The 23,424-nt window shown below is 45.0% G+C and overlaps 1 pseudogene; it reads left to right on the top strand.

Annotated features, from left to right (window-relative positions):
* LOC142258843 (uncharacterized) overlaps positions 1 to 13,158 on the top strand; it is a 63,671-nt pseudogene extending 50,513 nt beyond the window's left edge.
* Positions 13,159 to 23,424: the final 10,266 nt, after the last annotated feature.

Genomic DNA, 23,424 nt, shown 5'->3' with positions numbered 1-23,424 from the left:
GGGCTTTCAGTGTACTCACTCAGTCCAGGAATAATAACACAGACAGCTTGTAAACCAGAATTCTGAGCACCACTGCAGCTTGGAGGGAGCACGCTTGGGTCCGTGCCCTTGGTGTTGCTGTAAGCCTGTGGCCTTCCCTTGGCACTTGATTTCCTCTAGTTGGACAGTTAAGCCTGCTTTACATGTTACGATTTCGCATACGATATCGTATGCGATCTTAACCGCCCCCATCGTATGTGCGGTACATTCAATTTGTTGAATGTGCCGCACAAACAATTAACCCCATCACACTTCGAACGTCCACTTCCTGGAGTGGGAGGGACGTTCGGCGTCACATCGACGTCACGTGGCAGCCGGCCAATAGAAGTGGAGGGGCGGAGATGAACGGTACGTAAATATCCCGCCCACCTCCTTCCTTCCGCATTGCTGGCCGGGAGCAGCTGGACGCAGGTAAGATCTGTTCATCGTTCATCGTGTGCTACCCCGGGTATGATGAACAATCTGACGTTCAATTTTTAGGAATTGAACAACATGCATGCGATGAACGTTTTAAGGTTCAATCGCAATCGCACGTACCTGTCACACACTACAATGTACCTTACGATGCCGGATGTGCGTCACTTACGACGTGACCCCGCCGACACATCGTAAGATATATTGTAGCGTGTAAAGCGGGCTTAAAGCATAAAACCTTTCGGATCCCGCTCACCCGTATGGCTAACGGAGTGAGCTTGCTCTCAAGGTTCACGCGTAGGATTTCTTTGGACTGTATTGGGAAAGTCCTATCCCATCGGTGTGCTAGTACCCCGGTTTTGGAGTGGGTTGGGGATGAATCTTGAAGTCTTCACCACTGTCTGGCAAATTCCCGGAACGCGTGAAGCTACTTCCCGGCCTAGGGTCCACATACCTCGTCATGCCCTGGCCCCTGCCCGGTGATGGCTCAAGGCCGCCGGGTGCCCTCCTCGGCAGTCCGTGCCCCTTGACATGTTCCCCTGCGACCGGGGTTCCAGCTCCTACCAGGCCCAGACCAACGTCTGCCACCTAGTAACTTCAGGAGCCCTGCTCCAGGCCGGTGACCTCTCCCTCTCAGAGAGTCACCTCCACCTCCTTCTCCTTCCACTCCCGTTTCACACTTTCTTCTAAGGCGGGCTTTGCACACTACGACATCGCAGGCCGATGCTGCGATGCCGAGTGCGATAGTGCCCGCCCCCGTCGCAGCAGCGATATGTGGTGATAGCTGGCGTAGCGAAAGTTATCGCTACGCCAGCTGCACACACACACTCACCTGCCGTGCGACGTCCCTGTGGCCGGCGACCCGCCTCCTTGTTAAGGGGGCGGGTCGTGCGGCGTCACTGCGACGTCACACGGCAGGCGGCCAGTCAGAGCGGAGGAGCGGAGATGAGCAGGATGTAAACATCCTGCCCACCTCCTTCCTTCCGCATATCCTACGGAAGCCGCAGTGAGGCCGGTAGGAGACGTTCCTCGCTCCTGCGACTTCACACACAGCGATGTGTGCGGCCGCAGGAGCGAGGAACAACATCGGACCATTGCGTCAGCGTAATTATGAATTACGCCGACGCTGTACCGATGATACGATTACGACGCTTTTGCGCTCGTTAATCGTATCATCCAGCCTTTACACACTGCGATGTCGCATGCGATGCCGGAAGTGCGTCATTTTCAATTTGACCCCACCGACATCGCACCTGCGATGTCGCAGTGTGCAAAGTGCCCCTAAGTGTCACTTTCTCACTTTCTCCTCACCAACACCCTATCTGGGTGGCCCTATTCCCTTCAGGCCCCCCAATGGTGTGTCTAGTGGGTACGGTATAACGTGTTTCTAGGATTTTGATTGGCTAAGCTGTTAGCAACTCCAAAGGACCAAGATCCATAACGAAGGAGGTGTGGATACTGTGGAGAGGGGCAGATTGCACAACACCCTGTGACGACCTGATAGGCCAGAGCGTCACATATGCTTTCTAGGGTTAATTGGGCAGTTCACGTCTCCACCCATATGCAGCCATAAACAGATCACTTCTGGGGGAGGGTGGGTTTTTTCCATTTTTTTTTTGCTTGTGCACACTACATCCGATCATTCTGTTGTTACCCCCAGTGCAAGCCGATCAAACCCTGCAGGTGACTCACACTGGGTTGAGCACCGAGCGTACCCGAGTACCGCGATACTCCGAGAGTGGTTTACATTCATAAAGCCCCCGAACTCTGAACTCGAACTTAGTTTTCTTGGAAAAGTCGGAGTTTGTACTGATAGCCAAAATTCAGTTTCACTCATCTCTAGTGGTATTTTTGCATCAATGGAGTTGAGTGAGGAATTGTTTTTTTTTTGATGAGCTAACATTTTCATTGATCCCATTCTAGGTACAATATGAATAATTGATCACTTTTCATTGTATTTATATGGCTATAAAATGATATCTCACCTCCTGTATCTGAATTAATTTTCCATATCATTTGCTCATCTCCTTCCCATTCAGGTCCTTATAATATCAAATCCTCTCAGTGGAGATCTTCTATATAACAGAATTCTCCTGATTGCCCCGTGAAGGATGGATATGGACAGGGACAAGATGGCGGAGAGGATATTACACCTCACCCTAGAGATCCTCTTCCGGCTTACTGGAGAGGTGAGAGATTCTGATGACGTCACATTACATCATTCTTATCTATGGGAATAACAGATGGACAGAACTGGAGAGGTGAGGACTCTGGAAATGTCTGGAGTGAGATTTATTACTGTGTCTCTCCATAACCAGGATTACACAGTAGTGAAGGAGACCTCTAGTGAGCGCTGTCAGGCCCCTGTATCTGAGGGATGGGGAAGACCCCTGAGCCCAATCACGGGGCCTCCACCTCACCCCCCGATACATGAGGACATCAATGACCAGAAGATCCTAGAACTCACCTACAAGATGATTGAGCTGCTGACTGGAGAGGTGACACTGCTGGGAATGCTGGGACATTATACAGTAACGCTATGAAGGGATCGGGGGTGACGGTATCATTGTATGTGTCAGGTTCCTATAAGGTGTCAGGACGTCACCGTCTATTTCTCCATGGAGGAGTGGGAGTATTTAGAAGGACACAAAGATCTGTACAAGGACGTCATGATGGAGGTTCCCCAGCCCCTCACATCACCAGGTAATAGACAGGACTAAATACACACGACCTATAATTATCTGTATGTAAGGAATGAATTCAGTCCCTGTATGTGTCTCCTCTAGTTCTATCCAGTAAGAAGACAACACCAGAGAGATGTCCCCGTCCTCTTCTCCCACAGGACTGTAAACAAGAAGATCCCGATGTTCCTCAGGATGTGTTTCCTCCAGATCTATCCAGTAAGAGATATCTACTCATGTACTTTCTGCACTAATTTTGTGTTTACATTTTTAGACTTTCTGCTCTGGGGTTTTTTTAGCTGTATTTTCTTTTCTTCTTCTGCTTCTTCTGCTGTTTGTTTCTAGTGCCTTCTCTATGTTGTTATGAAGGCAACTCAAAGACCTGCAGAGGGTTCACGAATACCCTGTTTCCCCAAAAATACGACCTACACCAAAAATAAGCCCTAGCATGATTTTATGGGATTTTTGGAGAATGAAATATAAGCCCTACTCCAAAAATGAGCCCTAGTTACAGTCAGGGCCAGCGTTAGGAGGAGTTAAACTGCGCAATTTCTCAGGAACCCCACTCTCCTAGGGACCCCATCAGTTGTATTCTAAGGTTGATTGTTTAAGGACCTTTGATGACTTCAAAGTCATGTGACATGATGTAACCAAAGGTCTCATCATTGCAGGAGTCTAAATTGAACAGAATAAAGACTGGCATGCAGGACTGGTATTAAGGGAAAGGGAGAGCAAACTGGACAGTTTCACAGAACCCCCATTCATCTAGGTCCCACAGTGTTTATATACCGATTATAGGACTGCTTAAGGACCTTTTTAACATCACATCATGTGATATAAGGTCTCTTAATTACAGAAGTCTAAAAATAAAGAGGCGATAGGCTGGTGTGTGTGTGTGTGTGTGTGTGTGTGTGTGTGTGTGTGTGTGTGTTCATGCAAATTTTAACCAGCTTTGCCAAAATAGGCAGAGTTACAGCCGCACACTGAAATGCAAAGGTTTACAACTACCAAAAAAGATGTAATTAAATTATTGCTTTAGAGAGTGTGAATTACTGGCAAACTACCCTGGAAGGAATGGAGACACCTACAGAAGGAGATTTTACACCCTGATTCATCAAAGCAATTATGGCATAAACCACTTTGAAATTTCTCAAAAAAATGTGTGCAGCACAGAGTTTTAAAAACAATTGTGCAACTTTTGGAGGTTTCACGCCAATTTTAACCAGCTTTGTCAAAATGGGCAGAGCTTGGCCAGAAGAAGGGTGTGATGCCACCGCTTCTCTAATTCATAACAAAATGCAGTGTTCCCTATGCCAGAAATCTCACTCCAATCCATGATGTAATTTTTCAGTGTCCATCGCCAGTCTTGATGAGTTGGAGCTCTAATGTTTATCTGCATAGACCGCAAGAACCTGCTACCGGATTGGTTACAAAGCCTAAGGATGGGCCATCAACGTTACAGTCCCGGAAAACCCCATTATACAGTGTGTCCACCCATATCCTGTCCACCGCCATTAACTTGAGAACGGTGGCAGCTTTAGGCATAAAAGTGTTTTCTGGGTATATGAAACCACCTATAGCGCCACCTGGTTGAAAACAACGGAGTTAGCATTTTTATTATGAAATTGGAACGAGATAGAGAAAAAAAGTGAATTACAAAGTTGTAGGGCATACCTAGACACCACTTCTATGCCTATAGCTGCCGCCATTCACAAGTTAATTGCGGTGAACAGGATATGGGTGGACACACTGTATATCTGGCATCTGTAACTATTTTATTTTCGTCTTCGAAAAAACCATCTTTGAAATTGTCTATGTTGTGGATCAATGTAACAAGGAGATGTTTGCAGGGTAAGACAACTGTCATGGCGGCATCAGGATCTGTGGAAACTACACTCTGCCTGCTAACTTCTCTGATGTCTGTGAGCAGCCCAGGGAGATGCAGGTGTCAAACCACAGGCTTGGGCAGGCTAGTAAGAGTTATTCTCTGCTGAGCTGCTTGTTAATGTCTTTGATCACATGCTGTAAAGGGGAAAGTATCATTCGCTTCCCTTCTGTATATGCTGGCTGGACTATCTCATTAATGCCAACTATAGGTTACCTATACTTGTCTGGTGAGGTGTTGTGATCGAGATGTACGGGTTATTGTTGTGTACTATTGCTGTAAGCTGTTGTGGTGTTAAGCCTTGTTGTCTTTTTGTTGCTGCCTTCCAGCTCTTGCTTTTCTCCTTAGTCTCTCACTGTTTATTTCTGTGACTTTGCAATGTGTCCTGTCTGTCTTAATCTGTGTTTCCCGTCTTTCTTAATCTGTGTTTCCATCATACTCCTGCCCATTCCTTTCCCGGGGGGATAACAGATTAGATCTCTTCAGGAGACTAGTAAGGCACGGGACTCTGGCATCTCCATCTTCAGGGGTAATTCAGTGGTTAGGAATAGGTTAGTGTCCCCTAGCGTGAGGGACAGTATAGGAGCCCCCTGTCCCTCATTATCCTGCAGTCACATTGTGACAATCAATCAGATTATTTACTATAGCACATTCCAGAGAACTGGTGCTAGAAATGGAAGATCCGCATTAACGAAGATGTAACTCTTAAGGCCGCTTTACACACAACGATATTGCTAGCGATCTCGTTAGCGATGTGACGCGCCGAGATCATTGCTACGATTTGCCGAGATCGCTCATAGGTCGATTTTTAGCAGTCACACGTACCCATCTCACAAACGACGCTACATCGTTCAGCGATATATTGTTTGACTATTGCGGTCGTGTGGACACCGTCACACAGCAATCCTCCCAACAATTCCGGCAATGACAGAGGCGTATATTTGTGTCCGCCTTATCAAGCATGCCTGCCAAATCAGAACGCAGTTGGTACCACCAATCAGAGCGGAGGAGGCATGGAGCATTGCTCGTAACGACACGCCCGCGTCGCTGATGACGGACACACTAACGATGTTGTTTGAAACGACGAACAATAGTTTGAAACTGAACGACGTGTCAACGATCAACTGTTTTTGCTATTTTTAAGATCGTTCGGAGTCGCTCATAGGTGTCACACACAACGACGACGGAAGTACGTCGCGAAAACCGTGACCCTGACGACATATCGTCAGATAAATCGTAGCGCGTAACGGGACCTGAAGATGTCAAAATTGGACAACAGATTCAGAATACATTTTTTCCTCATTTAATTTCTGTTATGGTTTAAAAAAATAAATTTGCTTTCAAGATATTAAAAACTAATAACATTGTATTTATTTTTAGGAGATTACTGTATTTTGAGTTCGTATGGAAATCTATTATCTTCAGAATTTGAAACAGACAATCAAAGTGTCACACATGATACATATGAAGAGCATGCTGTTGTCCCAGATATACCTCCAGTCCTTCCTCAGAAAGCTCTATCATCTAATCTTTTCATACAAGTCCAAAATTCTGATTCATTACAGAATTGTCAGCAAAATAAAAGTTACAGTAGGGATGTGGAATATGAAACTGCTCCTACAAGGGAGAAACCATTTTCATGTCCAGAGTGTGGGAAATGTTTTATTCAGAAATCACAACTTGTTCAGCACCAAAGATCTCACACAGGGGAGAAGCCATTTTCATGTTCAGAATGTGGGAAAAGTTTTATTCGGAAATCAGCTCTGGTTAGACATCAAAGATCTCACACAGGGGAGAAGCCATTTTCATGTTCAGAGTGTGGGAAATGTTTTATTTGGAATTCAGAACTTATTGACCATCAAAGATATCACACAGGGGAGAAGCCATTTTCATGTTCAGAGTGTGGGAAATGTTTTAGTCAGAAATCACAACGTTTTCAGCATCAAAGATCTCACACAGGGAAGAAGCCATTTTCATGTTCAGAATGTGGGAAATGGTTTAGTCAGAAAGCACAACTTTTTCAGCATCAAAGATCTCACACAGGGGAGAAGCCATTTTCATGTTCAGAATGTGGGAAATGTTTTATTCGGAAATCAGCTCTGGTTAGACATCAAAGATCTCACACAGGGGATAAGCCATTTTCATGTTCAGAGTGTGGGAAATGTTTTATTTGGAATTCAGAACTTGTTCGCCATCAAAGATCTCACACAGGGGAGAAGTCATTTTCATGTTCAGAGTGTGGGAAATGTTTTATTCAGAAATCAGACCTTGTTAGACATCAGAAAAATCACACAGAGATTAAGCCGTTTTCATGTTCAGAATGTGGGAAATGTTTTATTCAGAAATCAGACCTTGTTAGACATCAGAACAATCACACAGGGGTGAAGCCATTTTCATGTTCAAAGTGTGGGAAATGTTTTAACTGGAAATCAGAACTTGTTGTACATCAAAGATGTCACACAGGGGAGAAGCCATTTTCATGTTCAGAATGTGGGAAATGTTTTATTCAGAAATCAGAGCTTGTTAAGCATCAAAGATCTCATACAGGGGAGAAGCCATTTTCATGCCTGGAATGTGGTAAATGTTTTACTAGGAAATCAACTCTTATTGACCATGGAAAACTTCACACAGGGGATAAACCATTTTCATGTTCTGAATGTGGAAAATGTTATTCTCAGAAATCAGATCTCGTTAAACATCTGAAGAGGCAACACAGAGAAGGAACCTTTTTCATGTTGTGAATATTTGAAATGTTTAATTGGTAAATCAATTCTTGTCGACCATGAGAAAACCCACACAGTAGAGGAGCCATTCTTGCATTTGGAATTTGGCAAATGTTTTTATCATTACTCGGGTCCTGTTGTCAGATGAGTCACATGGGAGAAGGCATCATGATGTACTGTGAGTAAAAGGGTTTTATTGAAAAGTCAATTGCTCAAGTAAGACTTCGTCAGGGAATGCACCATTTTCTTTCTTTTCAAACTTACTGTATTATTATGATTATAAGATGCACTTAGGTTTTAGAGGAGGAAAATAGGAAAAAGATTGTAGCAAAAAACGTAGTCATGATGCACTGTTATGGGGGGTGGGGAATCTGCTGCTGACACTGTTATGGGGGTAATATCCCCCAATTCTGTACTATTATCCCCCATCCCGAGGCCCTTCCAGTTATGTGTCTCTGATTTTGGTGCATATTTCGTTCTTCCTGGTATATATGTTCCTCATCTTTCTCCCATCCTGGTATATATGGCCTTCATCCTGGGCTCATCCTGGTATAAATATCCCTCATCACACTGCAGAAATAAAAAAAAATGCTTATACTCACCATCCCTCTGCTCCCCCAGTGTGTGGTGTTGTCTTTGATGTTGGCAAGTGAATTCAGTGTATAAGCGGCACATCGCATGACATCACTGCCATGCACCTGCAGTTACACGCAGATATCAGCTGCCGGAATATTCACTGCTCCCGACACCTGGGATTATTGGCTTGGGGACAAGTGAATTATTAAAAAGAAGTAATAGTCACTGCTCCCCACGCCCATAATGCCACACACCCCTCGATTCCGTGTCTAGAGGTAGACGGGATTATGGGAGTGAGGAGCAGTGAATATTCACTTTTGTTATTAGCAGGCACACTGTTAGCCCCAGCGCTGGTTCCTGCCTCCTGTGATTCACTCCTGCACTACCACTCCTCCAGCCACAGCCAGGAGCATTCGGACTATGAGACAACCCCCCTTCCTACACATTTTTTTTGGGGGGAGGGGCGATGTGTCTTAAAGTACAAAAATTACAGGAATTGGTTAACAATTAGTAAAAGTAAAAAAAAGTACAATAGGCAAAATCACATATTCTAAAAGGGCAACAATTATTGTGAATCTGTCTGACCGCTTCCGGCACCACCCTCTTTCACTAAACTTCTCTTACATTTCAGAATAAAAAATGTCAAAAGTCACAAAATGTTTGAACAACTAAGGTATGTTGCACAAAATGAGTGACTTTTACACAATAGTTTGTAGCACAATGTGTTTGATGACTTTCCCTTTAAATAGTGCTTATCATCACAAAATATATATCATGGGATCCTTTATCAAGAATGCCTCAAAAAAAAAAAACACAGAACTGCCGCTCAGAGAGAGCTGGAAATTACCTTGCTAGAGTTAGGCGGGCTTTGCACGCTGCGACATCAGTAACAATGTGTTACCGATGCTGCAGCGATAGTCCCGCCCCCGTCGCACGTTCGATATATAGTGAAAGTTGCCGTAGCGATTATTATCGCTACGGCAGCTTTACACGCACATACCTGCCGTGCGACGTCCCTCTGGCCGGCGACCCGCCTCCTTCCTTAGGGGGCGGGTCGTGCGGCGTCACAGTGACGTCACACGGCAGGCGGCCAATTGAAGCGGAGGGGCGGAGATGAGCAGGATGTAAACATCCCGCCCACCTCCGTCCTTCTCATTGCAGCCGGCGGCAGGTAAGGTGAAGTTCCTCGCTCCTGCGGCTTCATACACAGCGATGTGTGCTGCCGCTGGAGCGAGGAACAACATCGCACCTGTCGCAGCACCGGCATTATGGAAATGTCGGAGGCTGCAGCGATGATACGATAACGACGCTTTTGCGCTCGTTCATCGTATCAAAAAGGATTTGCACGTTGCGATATCGACTGCGACGCCGGATGTGCGTCACTTTCGATTTGACCCCACCGACATCGCACGTGCAATGTCGCAACGTGCAAAGCCCGCCTTAGAGGCAGCAAAGCAATCATATCCCACTATCCATCTTACCAAACGTATAGCAGATATTACATTTCAACTACAAACTTTGTTGACAACAAAAACGGAGCGAGCACTAAGATGGACGCAAGCGACATACTACAAACTTTCCAATAAAATAGATAAACTATTAGCAAGAAAACTTTGTGATTAGGAAAGGATTAACTCATTATACAAATTAAACAACAATCAGGGAGGCCAAACCTCCAAACCTGATAGAGTATACCAGTTATTTAATAACTTTTATCAATCTTTATATACCCAGCCAGCACCTGCTACCCCGAATGCGATAGATAGTGTCGCGGGCGGAGGGGCGCGCTCGGGTCCGGGGCTTCTGCTGCTGCTGCTCGGTGGCTCGAGCGGTGGGCCGGACCCGGGGACTCGAGCAGCGCTCCTCACCCGTGAGTGAAAAGGGATGGTTTGTTTGGGGAGATAGTTCGTGACGCCACCCACGGGACATGGTGATGATGGCACCACCGCTGCTGGTGACGGGGATCCCAGGAGTGATGGTAGGGAGCAGCTAGGGTGTTGTCCCCTCCGTGGGTAGGGGTTGGTGTTCCCAGGGCCCGGGTGATGATACGGGACGGCTGGATAGCTGGGATGCAGGGTTGCAGAGGCAGCGCGGCGCGGTGCCGGATGGCACTGTTGTACTCACTCAGAAAGTCACAAAGTCTCTGGTAAACCAAACGGCCGGATGGACGGGTCCCGCAGCCGGCTGCAGTGTCTTTGCTCTCCCCAGACAAGTGATGGTGGCTGTCTTTCCCTGCACCTGTGTAGAATGTGTTGACTCTGATGGTTTCCCAATGGTAGTCCGCTCCCCGGCGTATTGGTACCGTAAGAGCCCTTTTGCCCGCAGGCTCTGGCCCTTGGCTCTCTAGCCTGTGGTGGTGGCTGTATATTCTCACGGTGTGGACTGTTGCCTTCTAGCGGTACTTAGGTGTTAGGAAACCCCTGGGGTTCCGGTCACTTTCGGATAGACTTTGCAAGCCTAGTCGGGGTCCGATAGCCCTGCCTGTGTGCTTAACTTCACTCCGCTCCCCGGTTCGGTACCGGTGGGCCACCGCCCAACCCCGGTCCTACGGTTCCGCAGAGATCCGCTAACTCCTGCAGACGGCCACCACCATCTGCCGACCTTGCTGTCAGTGCCTGGGCTGCTACCCAGGCACACGCAGACGTTTTACTCCTCTCACTTTCACCTCCAAAACGAATCTGACTCCTTTTCCCGCTTCCAGGCCTGTGAACTCCTTGGTGGGTGGGGCCAACCGCCTGGCTCCACCCCACCTGGTGTGGACATCAGCCCCTGGAGGGAGGCAACAAGGTGACTGGTGTAACTGTCTAGGGAAGGTGGTGTGTGTGGTGTTATGTCTGTAACTACCTGGCTAGTCCAGGGCGTCACAATAGCTTTTAAAACTCCATAAATCTCCTACCCTTACCTCGAATTTCTCAGCAACACTTTAAGCTAGAGTCACTAATGAAGAGTTCGAGGAAATGGTTAAAAAGTTAAAACCTCACAAAGCCCCCAGCCCGGATGGACTCTCAGCAGTTTATTATAAGAAATTCATTCACATTTTGAAACCCCATATTAATTATTATTCAACCCCTAGGTTTAATAATTTGTGGAATAACCCTTGTTTGCAATTACAGCTAATAATCGTCTTTTATAAGACCTGATCAGGCTGGCACAGGTCTCTGGAGTTATCTTGGCCCACTCCTCCATGCAGATCTTCTCCAAGTTATCTAGGTTCTTTGGGTGTCTCATGTGGACTTTAATCTTGAGCTCCTTCCACAAGTTTTCAATTGGGTTAAGGTCAGGAGACTGACTAGGCCACTGCAACACCTTAATTTTTTCCCTCTTGAACCAGGCCTTGGTTTTCTTGGCTGTGTGCTTTGGGTCGTTGTCTTGGTGGAAGATGAAATGACGACCCATCTTAAGATCCTTGATGGAGGAGCGGAGGTTCTTGGCCAAAATCTTTAGGTAGGCCGTGCTATCCATCTTCCAATGGATGCGGACCAGATGGCCAGGCCCCTTGGCTGAGAAACAGCCCCACAGCATGATGCTGCCACCACCATGCTTGACTGTAGGGATGGTATTCTTGGGGTCATATGCAGTGCCATCCAGTCTCCAAACGTCACGTGTGTGGTTGGCACCAAAGATCTCGACCTTGGTCTCATCAGACCAGAGAACCTTGAACCAGTCTGTCTCAGAGTCCTCCAAGTGATCATGAGCAAACTGTAGACGAGCCTTGACATGACGCTTTGAAAGTAAAGGTACCTTACGTGCTCGTCTGGAACGGAGACCATTGCGGTGGAGTACGTTACTTATGGTATTGACTGAAACCAATGTCCCCACTGCCATGAGATCTTCCCGGAGCTCCTTCCTTGTTGTCCTTGGGTTAGCCTTGACTCTTCGGACAAGCCTGGCCTCGGCACGGGTGGAAACTTTCAAAGGCTGTCCAGGCTGTGGAAGGCTAACAGTAGTTCCATAAGCCTTCCACTTCCGGATGATGCTGCCAACAGTGGAGACAGGTAGGCCCAGCTCCTTGGAAAGGGTTTTGTACCCCTTGCCAGCCATGTGACCCTCCACGATCTTGTCTCTGATGGCCTTGGAATGCTCCTTTGTCTTTCCCATGTTGACCAAGTTTGAGTGCTGTTCACAAGTTTGGGGAGGGTCTTAATTAGTCAGAAAAGGCTGGAAAAAGAGATAATTAATCCAAACATGTGAAGCTCATTGTTCTTTGTGCCTGAAATACTTCTTAATACTTTAGGGGAACCAAACAGAATTCTGGTGGTTTGAGGGGTTGAATAATAAATGACCCTCTGAATAAACTTTTCACAATTTAAAATAAAAATAAAAAAAGAAATAACATTCTTTTTTGCTGCATTTCACACTTCCAGGCTGATCTACAGTCCAAATGTCACAATGCCAAGTTAATTCCGAATGTGTAAACCTGCTAAATCTGCAGGGGGTTGAATACTATTTGTAGGCACTGTATATAGGGTGTTGGCTAGATTAGAGTTCACTGAGAACTTCATCCGAACTATACATGTTCTGTATGACAACCCCGCGGCGTACCTAAAACTCCCCACCACTAGCCCACAACCGATACGCATTGGACGGGGTACCAGACAGGGGTGTCCATTATCACCGGCCCTGTTTGCAATAGCGATGGGTGATTCAATAACTTGAAAACTATAGTAGCATACATGTTTTTTTACAAGAAATAGTTGATTTTCTGATCCCATTTGGGGGAGATATTTTGAAAATAGCATAATGTCATTGTATCAAGAAATGTAACCATATAATGCTTTGATTTATTTGTCAATGATTTGAATGACTCAATAAAAATCTGTTGAAACTAAAATAAATATTTACATGAAAAATTTGTAATAAGAAATTGATTTTGTAAGTCTTATTTCCATTTATTTTGAGGTATTGCCTTATTTAACATAGTTATCTAAATGGTCAGAAAAAGTGATGTCAAACCGAAGGTTAGTTTCGGATTCAGTGCACCCAAAAACATAAGGATTACGTGGAAAAAAAAACATCTCTTGAAAAAACATTTTTTGCAGACCTATGTTATGGATCCTTTTTCTACATTTAAAACAAAATATGCTCTCCTCATAATAAAAGCTTTTGAGAAAGGAATCTTAGGCGGGCTTTGCACACTACGACATCGCAGGTGCGATGTCGGTGGGGTCAAATCGAAAGTGACGCACATCCGGCGTCACTGGCGATGTCGTAGTGTGTAAAACCTTTTTGATACGATTAACGAGGGCAAAAGCGTCGTTATCGTATCATCGGTGTATGGTCCGACATTTCCATATATGCCGGTGCAGCGACGGTACGATGTTGTTCCTCGTTCCTGCGGCATCACACATCGCTGTGTGCGAAGCCACAGGAGCGAGGAACATCTCCTACCTGCGTCCCGGCTGCAATGAGAGGAAGGAGGTGGGTGGGATGTTTACATCCTGCTCCCCTCCGCTGCTATTGGCCGCCTGCCGTGTGACGTCGCTATGACACCGCACGACCCGCCCCCTTAGTAAGGAGGCAGGTTGCCGGCCAGAGCGACGTCGCATGGCAGGTGAGTGCATGTGAAGCTACGCCAGCAATCACAAGAGATCGCCGCTGCGACGGGGGCGGGGACTATCGCGCTCGGCATCGCAAGCATCTGCTTGCGATGTCGCAGCGTGCAAAGTAGCCCTTAAAAGAGAAGCAACCACCATCCAACATATTGTATAACGATTTAGAGCAGACATCAGCTGGATTGATTGTAATCTACGGTAAGTAGTATTATTTTCCAAAATGTCATTCTCATTTTTTATGTAAAGAGGCCTCCAATAGCACTATACACCCCGCCTTGTCTGACTTACGTATAACCAAATAGTTGTTATTTTCTTGTTCATTTTCAGCATTAAATTGATTTTTTCTTAAATTATCTAATTTTTATTTTTATTGGAGGAGACATAACGGTGCGGAGCCAACTGGTCCCTTTCTATCATATTCTGGAACATGTGTAATGATGGTACGCGAGATGTTACTGGATAATAATGAGGGTGGGAGACCTTTGGTTTTACATCATGATCCTCCACCAATTCTTCCAAATTACGATCCTCATCCATTTAGTTTAGCATTACAATGGCCTTCTGTTCAGAGAAGGAGAATCCTTCAAATTCATTACACGTTGTAAATTTATTTCTAGAGTAATTCTGACCTGAAACATTTCTATCCTCAGCAAAAAAAATGCCACTGACAAAATTTAAGCCCCTGTCCAGGACTTCAATCTGCTCAACCGATAAGACTGTGGGTGTCAAAACCAAAACATTATGTCACGCCAGAGCGTACAGACACTTAACGTGCAGCGTAACACGAGGGTAACAACGCGAATGGTAAAAAAAAAGGCCCTGATGATGGGGAGAGGGGACACCTCCTGCAACTCACCTGAGTCTGTACCCTATACTCCCTAACGTCTCTATACGGGTGCTTCCCCCCGTTATCATCATGTGCCTAGGCCTTTGCTAAGCCTGGCTAGTGAGAAGGTCGGCGAGAGCAGTAGTCTCACCATTGCAATACTACAACACATAGGTAAATGAGACAGAGGGAAAATAGACACAAAAAGGAAAAAGACTTCAAACTCTTTCATAGAGTTGAGCGCGGTTCGTGGTTCGAGGTTCTCCAGTTCGGGGCTCGAGTGATTTTTGGGGCTGTTCGAGATCGAACTAGAACTCGAGCTTTTTGCAAAAGCTCGATAGTTCTAGATACGTTCGAGAACGGTTCTAGCAGCAAAAAGCAGGGCTTTTTACAGCTACAGTGTGCAGGAGCCATCGCTGGCAGCCTGCCAGAAGCTGGTAACCAAGATAAACATCGGGTATCCAAGCAAAACGCTTTGGTTAGTAACCCGATGTTTATCTTAGTTACGTGCAGGAAGCCCACACTTCCCCGCTCAGCTCGCTCCGCCCCCTCCTGCCCGCGGCATGTACACATACATACATACACACACACACACACACACACACACACACACACACAGACGGTCCCGCTCGGCTTACCGCTCAGCTCGCTCCGCCCCCTCCTGCCCGCGGCATGTACACATACATACATACACACACACACACACACACACACACACACACACACAGACGGTCCCGCTCGGCTTACCGCTCAGCTCGCTCCGCCCCCTCCTGCCCGCGGCATGTACACATACATACATACACACACACACACACACACACACACACACACACACACAGACGGTCCCGCTCGGCTTACCTGCGGTCGGCCCGGGGGCAGCAGTCCTTGGCACTGGAAACTGTGGCTGCCGGCCCTTTAAGGCCACTGTGTTCTCCTGCATTGAGCATCATCTGTGGGCGGAGCTACCACCCGGCGTCCTGCTCGGTCGCACAGATGAAGGAGTCACAGTGCCAGCCAGCGACCCCCAGCACATCGCTTCCCTCCGGCGCTGTGTGGGCCCCATCTGCACCGTGACCTGATCAGTATGTGGGACATCACTCCCTCCCCGCCCCTCCCTGTCCCCCCGTGCGTGTGTGAGCCCTGCAGAGCCGTGTGTGTGACCCCCGGAGCCGCGTGTGTGACCCCCGGAGCCGCGTGTGTGGGCCCCGCAGAGCCGTGTGTGTGACCCCCGGAGCCGCGTTTGTGGGCCTCGCAGAGCAAGGTGTGTGTTTGTATGTATGCAGCAGAGCAGTATGCGTGTCTATATGTATGTATATATGCAGCAGAGCAGTATGCGTGTCTATATGTATGTATGTATGCAGCAGAGCAGTATGCGTGTCTATATGTATGTATGTATGCAGCAGAGCAGTATGCGTGTCTATATGTATGTATATATGCAGCAGAGCAGTATGCGTGTCTGTATGTATGTATATATGCAGCAGAGCAGTATGCGTGTCTATATGTATGTATATATGCAGCAGAGCAGTATGCGTGTCTGTATGTATGTATATATGCAGCAGAGCAGTATGCGTGTCTGTATGTATGTATATATGCAGCAGAGCAGTATGCGTGTCTATATGTATGTATGTATGCAGCAGAGCAGTATGCGTGTCTATATGTATGTATATATGCAGCAGAGCAGTATGCGTGTCTGTATGTATGTATGTATATATGCAGCAGAGCAGTATGCGTGTCTGTATGTATGTATGTATGTATGCAGCAGAGCAGTATGCGTGTCTATATGTATGTATGTATGCAGCAGAGCAGTATGCGTGTCTATATGTATGTATATATGCAGCAGAGCAGTATGCGTGTCTGTATGTATGTATGTATATATGCAGCAGAGCAGTATGCGTGTCTGTATGTATGTATGTATGTAGCAGAGCAGTATGCGTGTCTATATGTATGTATATATGCAGCAGAGCAGTATGCGTGTCTGTATGTATGTATGTATGCAGCAGAGCAGTATGCGTGTCTGTATGTATGTATATATGCAGCAGAGCAGTATGCGTGTCTGTATGTATGTATATATGCAGCAGAGCAGTATGCGTGTCTATATGTATGTATGTATGCAGCAGAGCAGTATGCGTGTCTATATGCATGTATATATGCAGCAGAGCAGTATGCGTGTCTGTATGTATGTATGTATGCAGCAGAGCAGTATGCGTGTCTATATGTATGTATGTATGCAGCAGAGCAGTATGCGTGCCTATATGCATGTATATATGCAGCAAGCAGAGCAGTATGCGTGTCTATATGTATGTATGTATGCAGCAGAGCAGTATGCGTGTCTATATGTATGTATGTATGCAGCAGAGCAGTATGCGTGTCTATATGTATGTATATATGCAGCAGAGCAGTATGCGTGTCTGTATGTATGTATATATGCAGCAGAGCAGTATGCGTGTCTGTATGTATGTATGTATGCAGCAGAGCAGTATGCGTGTCTGTATGTATGTATATATGCAGCAGAGCAGTATGCGTGTCTGTATGTATGTATATATGCAGCAGAGCAGTATGCGTGTCTATATGTATGTATGTATGCAGCAGAGCAGTATGCGTGTCTATATGCATGTATATATGCAGCAGAGCAGTATGCGTGTCTGTATGTATGTATGTATGTATGCAGCAGAGCAGTATGCGTATCTGTATGTATGTATATATGCAGCAGAGCAGTATGCGTGTCTATATGTATGTATGTATGCAGCAGAGCAGTATGCGTGTCTGTATGTATGTATGTATGTATGCAGCAGAGCAGTATGCGTGTCTGTATGTATGTATATATGCAGCAGAGCAGTATGCGTGTCTGTATGTATGTATATATGCAGCAGAGCAGTATGCGTGTCTGTATGTATGTATATATGCAGCAGAGCAGTATGCGTGTCTGTATGTATGCATGTATGTATGCAGCAGAGCAGTATGCGTGTCTGTATGTATGTATGTATATATGCAGCAGAGCAGTATGCGTGTCTGTATGTATGTATATATGCAGCAGAGCAGTATGCGTGTCTGTATGTATGCATGTATGTATGCAGCAGAGCAGTATGCGTGTCTGTATGTATGTATGTATATATGCAGCAGAGCAGTATGCGTGTCTGTATGTATGTATATATGCAGCAGAGCAGTATGCGTGTCTGTATGTATGCATGTATGTATGCAGCAGAACAGTATGCGTGTCTATGTATGTATGTATATATGCAGCAGAGCAGTATGCGTGTCTATATGTATGTATGTATGCAGCAGAGCAGTATGCGTGTCTGTATGTATGTATGTATGCAGCAGAGCAGTATGCGTGTCTGTATGTATATATGCAGCAGAGCAGTATACGTGTCTGTATGTATGTATATATATATGCAGCAGAGCAGTATGCGTGTCTGTATGTATGCATGTTTGTATGCAGCAGAGCAGTATGCGTGTCTGTATGTATGCATGTATGTATGCAGCAGAGCAGTATGCGTGTCTATATGTATGTATATATGCAGCAGAGCAGTATGCGTGTCTGTATGTATGTATGTATATATGCAGCAGAGCAGTATGCGTGTCTGTATGTATGTATGTATATATGCAGCAGAGCAGTATGCGTGTATGTATGTATATATGCAGCAGAGCAGTGTGCGTGTCTGTATGTATGTATGTATGCAGCAGAGCAATATGCGTGTCTGTCTGTATGTATGCATGTATGTATGCAGCAGAGCAGTATGCGTGTCTGTATGTATGCATGTATATATGCAGCAGAGCAGTATGCGTGTCTGTATGTATGCATGTATGTATGCAGCAGAGCAGTATATGTGTCTGTCTGTATGTATGTATATATGCAGCAGAGCAGTATGCAGGTCTGTATGTATGTTTATATGCAGCAGAGCAGTATGCGTGTCTGTATGTATGTATGTATATATGCAGCAGAGCAGTATGGGTGTCTATGTATGTATGTATATATGTAGCAGAGTAGTATGCGTGTCTGTATGAATGTATGTATATATGCAGCAGAGCAGTATGCGTGTCTGTATGTATGTATGTATATATGCAACAGAGCAGTATGCGTGTCTATGTATGTATGTATATATGTAGCAGAGTAGTATGCGTGTCTGTATGTATGTATGCATGTATGTATGCAGCAGAGCAGTATGCGTGTCTGTATGTATGCATGTATGTATGCAGCAGAGCAGTATGCGTGTCTGTATGTATTCATGTATGTATGCAGCAGAGCAGTATGCGTGTCTATGTATGCATGCAGAGCAGTATGCGTATCTGTCTGTCTGTATGTATGTATGTATGCAGAAGAGTAGTATGCGTGTCTGTCTGTATGTATGTATGCATGTATGTATGCAGCAGAGCAGTATGCGTGTCTGTCTGTATGTATGTATGCAGCAGAGCAGTGTGTGTGTGTCTGTATGTATGCATGTATGTATGCAGCAGAGCAGTATGCGTGTCTTTCTGTTCTGTCTGTCTGTCATGTATGTATGTAGCAGAGCAGTGTGTGTGTGTCTGTCATGTATGTATGTAGCAGAGCAGTGTGTGTGTGTCTGTCTATATGTATGTATGCATGCAGAGCAGTATGTGTGTGTCTGTATGTATGCAGCATAGCAGTGTGTGTCTCTGTATGTATGCATGTATGATGTGTATCTATGTATGTCAGTGTATATGACTGTATAGATTTGTCTGTTTATATGTATTTTTGGGAGTTTGTCTTTAAATATGTATATGTACGTGTATGTATCTGTGTATGTGTGTGTGTCTGCGTGTGTATGGGACCCACTGGGACTCTTCCGCCCGGGGCCCACAAAAACCTGGAGCCGGCCCTGCCTGCGGTGATGAAGTCCCGCCATCCCGACCTCAGCGCTGTCACTGTCCTCCATGGCCGCCGCTTGTCACATCACCTTCTCTCGCTTCCGACCCGAGACTGACTAGCGGTGACGTCACGGGCCTCTCGCGATTCTTGGCTGTGAAGGCGGCGGTCATTGAACTCAGTGACAGGTGCTGTCAGCAGTGCTGGAGATCAGCGCAGGTAATGTACCTCGCTGACAGCAGCACTTGTCATGCCCTGCAGTGACCTGGGCTGACCCATTGATGTTAGCTCAGGTCACTGCATTGCTCTCCCAGCCAATGGGGAACATCCTGCTCTTCATTGACTGGGACAGTGTGGATCGTCATGGCAACCCCTTGGATTACACCAGACCTGGATTTGTTTTTCATTCTAATAAATTGGTTAAAGAGGGAATGTGTTGGGGAGTGTTTTTTCAAATAAAAATGTGTTTGTCGTCTATTTTTTTTATTACTGACTGGGTTGGTGATGTCGGGTATCTGATAGATGCCTGACCTCACCAACCCCAGGGCTTGATGCCAGGTGACATTACACACCTGGTATTAACCCCATATATTACCCCGTTTGCCACCGCACCAGGGCGCGGGATGAGCTGGGGCGAAGCACCAGGATTGGCGCATCTAATGGATGCGCCACTTCTGGGGCGGCTGCGGCCTGCTATTTTTAGGCTGGGGAGAGTCCAATAACCATGGACCTCCCTAGTCTGAGAATATCAGGCCCCAGCTGTCTGCTTTACCTTGGCTGGTGATCCAATTTTGGGGGACCCCTACGTGTTTTTTTTTTAAATTATTTATTTAATTTAAAATAACAGCGTGGGGTGCCCTCAGTTTTGGATTACCAGCCAAGGTGAGGTTGCCAGCTGTGGTCTGCAGGCTGCAGCCGTCTGCTTTACCCTAGCTGGCTACAAAACTAGGGGGAACCCTACGTCATTTTTTTTTTCACGTTTTTGGCTAAATACAAAGCTAAGCACCCCTTAGTGCCACATGAAAGGCACCAAAGGGTGCTCCACTTTTTCTCCACTTTTTCTCCACTTTTTCTCCATTTTTTTCTCCACTTTTTCTACATTTTTTTTCTCCATTTTTTCTCCACTTTTTCTTCACTTTTTCTCCACTTTTTCTCCACCTTTTTTCCATTTTTTCTCCACTTTTTCTCCACTTATTCTCCACTTATTCTCCACTTATTCTCCACTTTTTCTCCACTTTTTCTCCACTTTTTCTCCACTTTTTCTCCACTTTTTCTCCACTTATTCTCCACTTATTCTCCACTTTTTCTCCACTTATTCTCCACTTATTCTCCACTTTTTCTCCACTTTTTCTCCATTTTTTTCTCCACTTTTTCTCCATTTTTTTCTCCACTTTTTCTCCACTTTTTCTCCGTTCTTTTTCTATGGTCGGTCTACCCATTAGCTCTGCCATGCATACTGTAGCTCTACACCTACTGCACATGTTACTTTATGATTGACATCTCTTTCGTACCAGAGCTGTCTAAGTCTACTCTGACCCCATCCACTTTTTCTCCACTTTTTCTCCATTTTTTCTCCACTTTTTCTCCACTTTTTCTCCATTTTTTTCTCCACTTTTTCTCCACTTTTTCCACTTTTTCTCCATTTTTTTCTCCACTTTTTCTCCACTTTTTCCACTTTTTCTACATTTTTTTCTCCACTTTTTCTCCATTTTTACTCCACTTTTTCTCCACTTTTTCTCCATTTTTTTCTCCACTTTTTCTCCACTTTTTCTCCACTTTTTCTCCACTTTTTCTCCACTTTTTCTCCATTTTTTTCTCCACTTTTTCTCCACTTTTTCTCCATTTTTTTCTCTACTTTTTCTCCACTTTTTCTCCACTTTTTCTCCACTTTTTCTCCACTTTTTTCTCCACTTATTCTCCACTTTTTCTCCACTTTTTCTCCACTTTTTTCTCCACTTATTCTCCATTTTTTTCTCCACTTTTTCTCCACTTTTTCTCCGTTCTTTTTCTATGGTCGGTCTACCCATTAGCTCTGCCATGCATACTGTAGCTCTACACCTACTGCACATGTTACTTTATGATTGACATCTCTTTCGTACCAGAGCTGTCTAAGTCTACTCTGACCCCATCCACTTTTTCTCCACTTTTTCTCCATTTTTTCTCCACTTTTTCTCCACTTTTTCTCCATTTTTTTCTCCACTTTTTCCACTTTTTCTACATTTTTTTCTCCACTTTTTCTCCACTTTTTCTCCATTTTTACTCCACTTTTTCCACTTTTTCTACATTTTTTTCTCCACTTTTTCTCCACTTTTTCTCCATTTTTACTCCACTTTTTCTCCACTTTTTCTCCATTTTTTTCTCCACTTTTTCTCCACTTTTTCTCCACTTTTTCTCCACTTTTTCTCCATTTTTTTCTCCACTTTTTCTCCACTTTTTCTCCACTTTTTCTCCACTTTTTCTCCATTTTTTTCTCCACTTTTTCTCCACTTTTTCTCCACTTTTTCTCCACTTTTTTCTCCACTTTTTTCTCCACTTATTCTCCACTTATTCTCCACTTTTTCTCCACTTTTTCTCCACTTTTTCTCCACTTTTTCTCCCCTTATTTTCCACTTTTTCTCCACTTTTTCTCCACTTTTTCTCCACTTTTTCTCCACTTTTTCTCCACTTTTTCTCCATTTTTTTCTCCACTTTTTCTCCACTTTTTCTCCACTTTTTCTCCACTTTTTCTCCACTTTTTTCTCCACTTTTTTCTCCACTTTTTCTCCACTTTTTCTCCACTTTTTCTCCACTTTTTCTCCACTTTTTCTCCACTTTTTCTCCCCTTATTTTCCACTTTTTCTCCACTTTTTCTCCACTTTTTCTCCACTTTTTCTACATTTTTTTCTCCACTTTTTCTCCACTTTTTCTCCATTTTTACTCCACTTTTTCTCCACTTTTTCTCCATTTTTTTCTCCACTTTTTCTCCACTTTTTCTCCACTTTTTCTCCACTTTTTCTCCACTTTTTCTCCATTTTTTTCTCCACTTTTTCTCCACTTTTTCTCCACTTTTTCTCCACTTATTCTCCACTTTTTCTCCATTTTTTTCTCCACTTTTTCTACATTTTTTCTCCACTTTTTCTCTACTTTTTCTATGGTCGGTCTACCCATTAGCTCTGCCATGCATACTGTAGCTCTACACCTACTGCACATGTTACTTTATGATTGACATCTCTTTCGTACCAGAGCTGTCTAAGCCTACTCTGACCCCATATTTGTCATTACTATATTGTCCTTGTACTGTATTATGACATTTGTATCATGTGTTTCATTTCTTGCTGTGTTGCAATTTTTTTGCTGCATCCCAATTGTACCTCTACATTGTTCGAGTTTATGTTATTGTTCTCTCACTCTTATGTGATACTGATTATTGTCATTTTTCATGATTACATGCAGATAAGTCCAATCTGACGAAGGCTCAGGCTGAAACGTCATTTGTAACTTGTTTTGGACAAAAACATATATGCTTATGAAAAAATTTTTTTTCTTAATACGGACCAATAAAGAGTGATTTTGCATTACTATCCGTTGTGACTTACTGACTTAGTCTGGGAGATTTAGAGTGCCGAGGTTACTCACTAATTTTATCTATTATTACCTCTGAGCACCTATATACCAGTGAGCAGAGCTTCCTCTACAGTAGTTCTCCTGATTAGGCATGCCCTTACCTCATGAGCAGGGCATTGCAGCTTTGGTAGCAACCATTACGACATGGACTCTGCTGCTGTGGACCCGGGGAGAGTGAGTGCAGATTCATTGCACCCACACTCCTCACATGAAGGGTCCGCACTCCTAGAAAATGGGGGATACGTTCCCTGAGTGTCTCCCCCCATATTCTAGACGGTCCAGAGTCGTCGTGGGACCCCT

This window comes from Anomaloglossus baeobatrachus (genome assembly GCF_048569485.1).
Source record: "Anomaloglossus baeobatrachus isolate aAnoBae1 chromosome 5 unlocalized genomic scaffold, aAnoBae1.hap1 SUPER_5_unloc_13, whole genome shotgun sequence".
Classification (NCBI taxonomy): domain Eukaryota; kingdom Metazoa; phylum Chordata; class Amphibia; order Anura; family Aromobatidae; genus Anomaloglossus; species Anomaloglossus baeobatrachus.
Note: the sequence above shows the minus strand (reverse complement) of the source record. Positions and strands in the feature narration are given on the sequence as shown.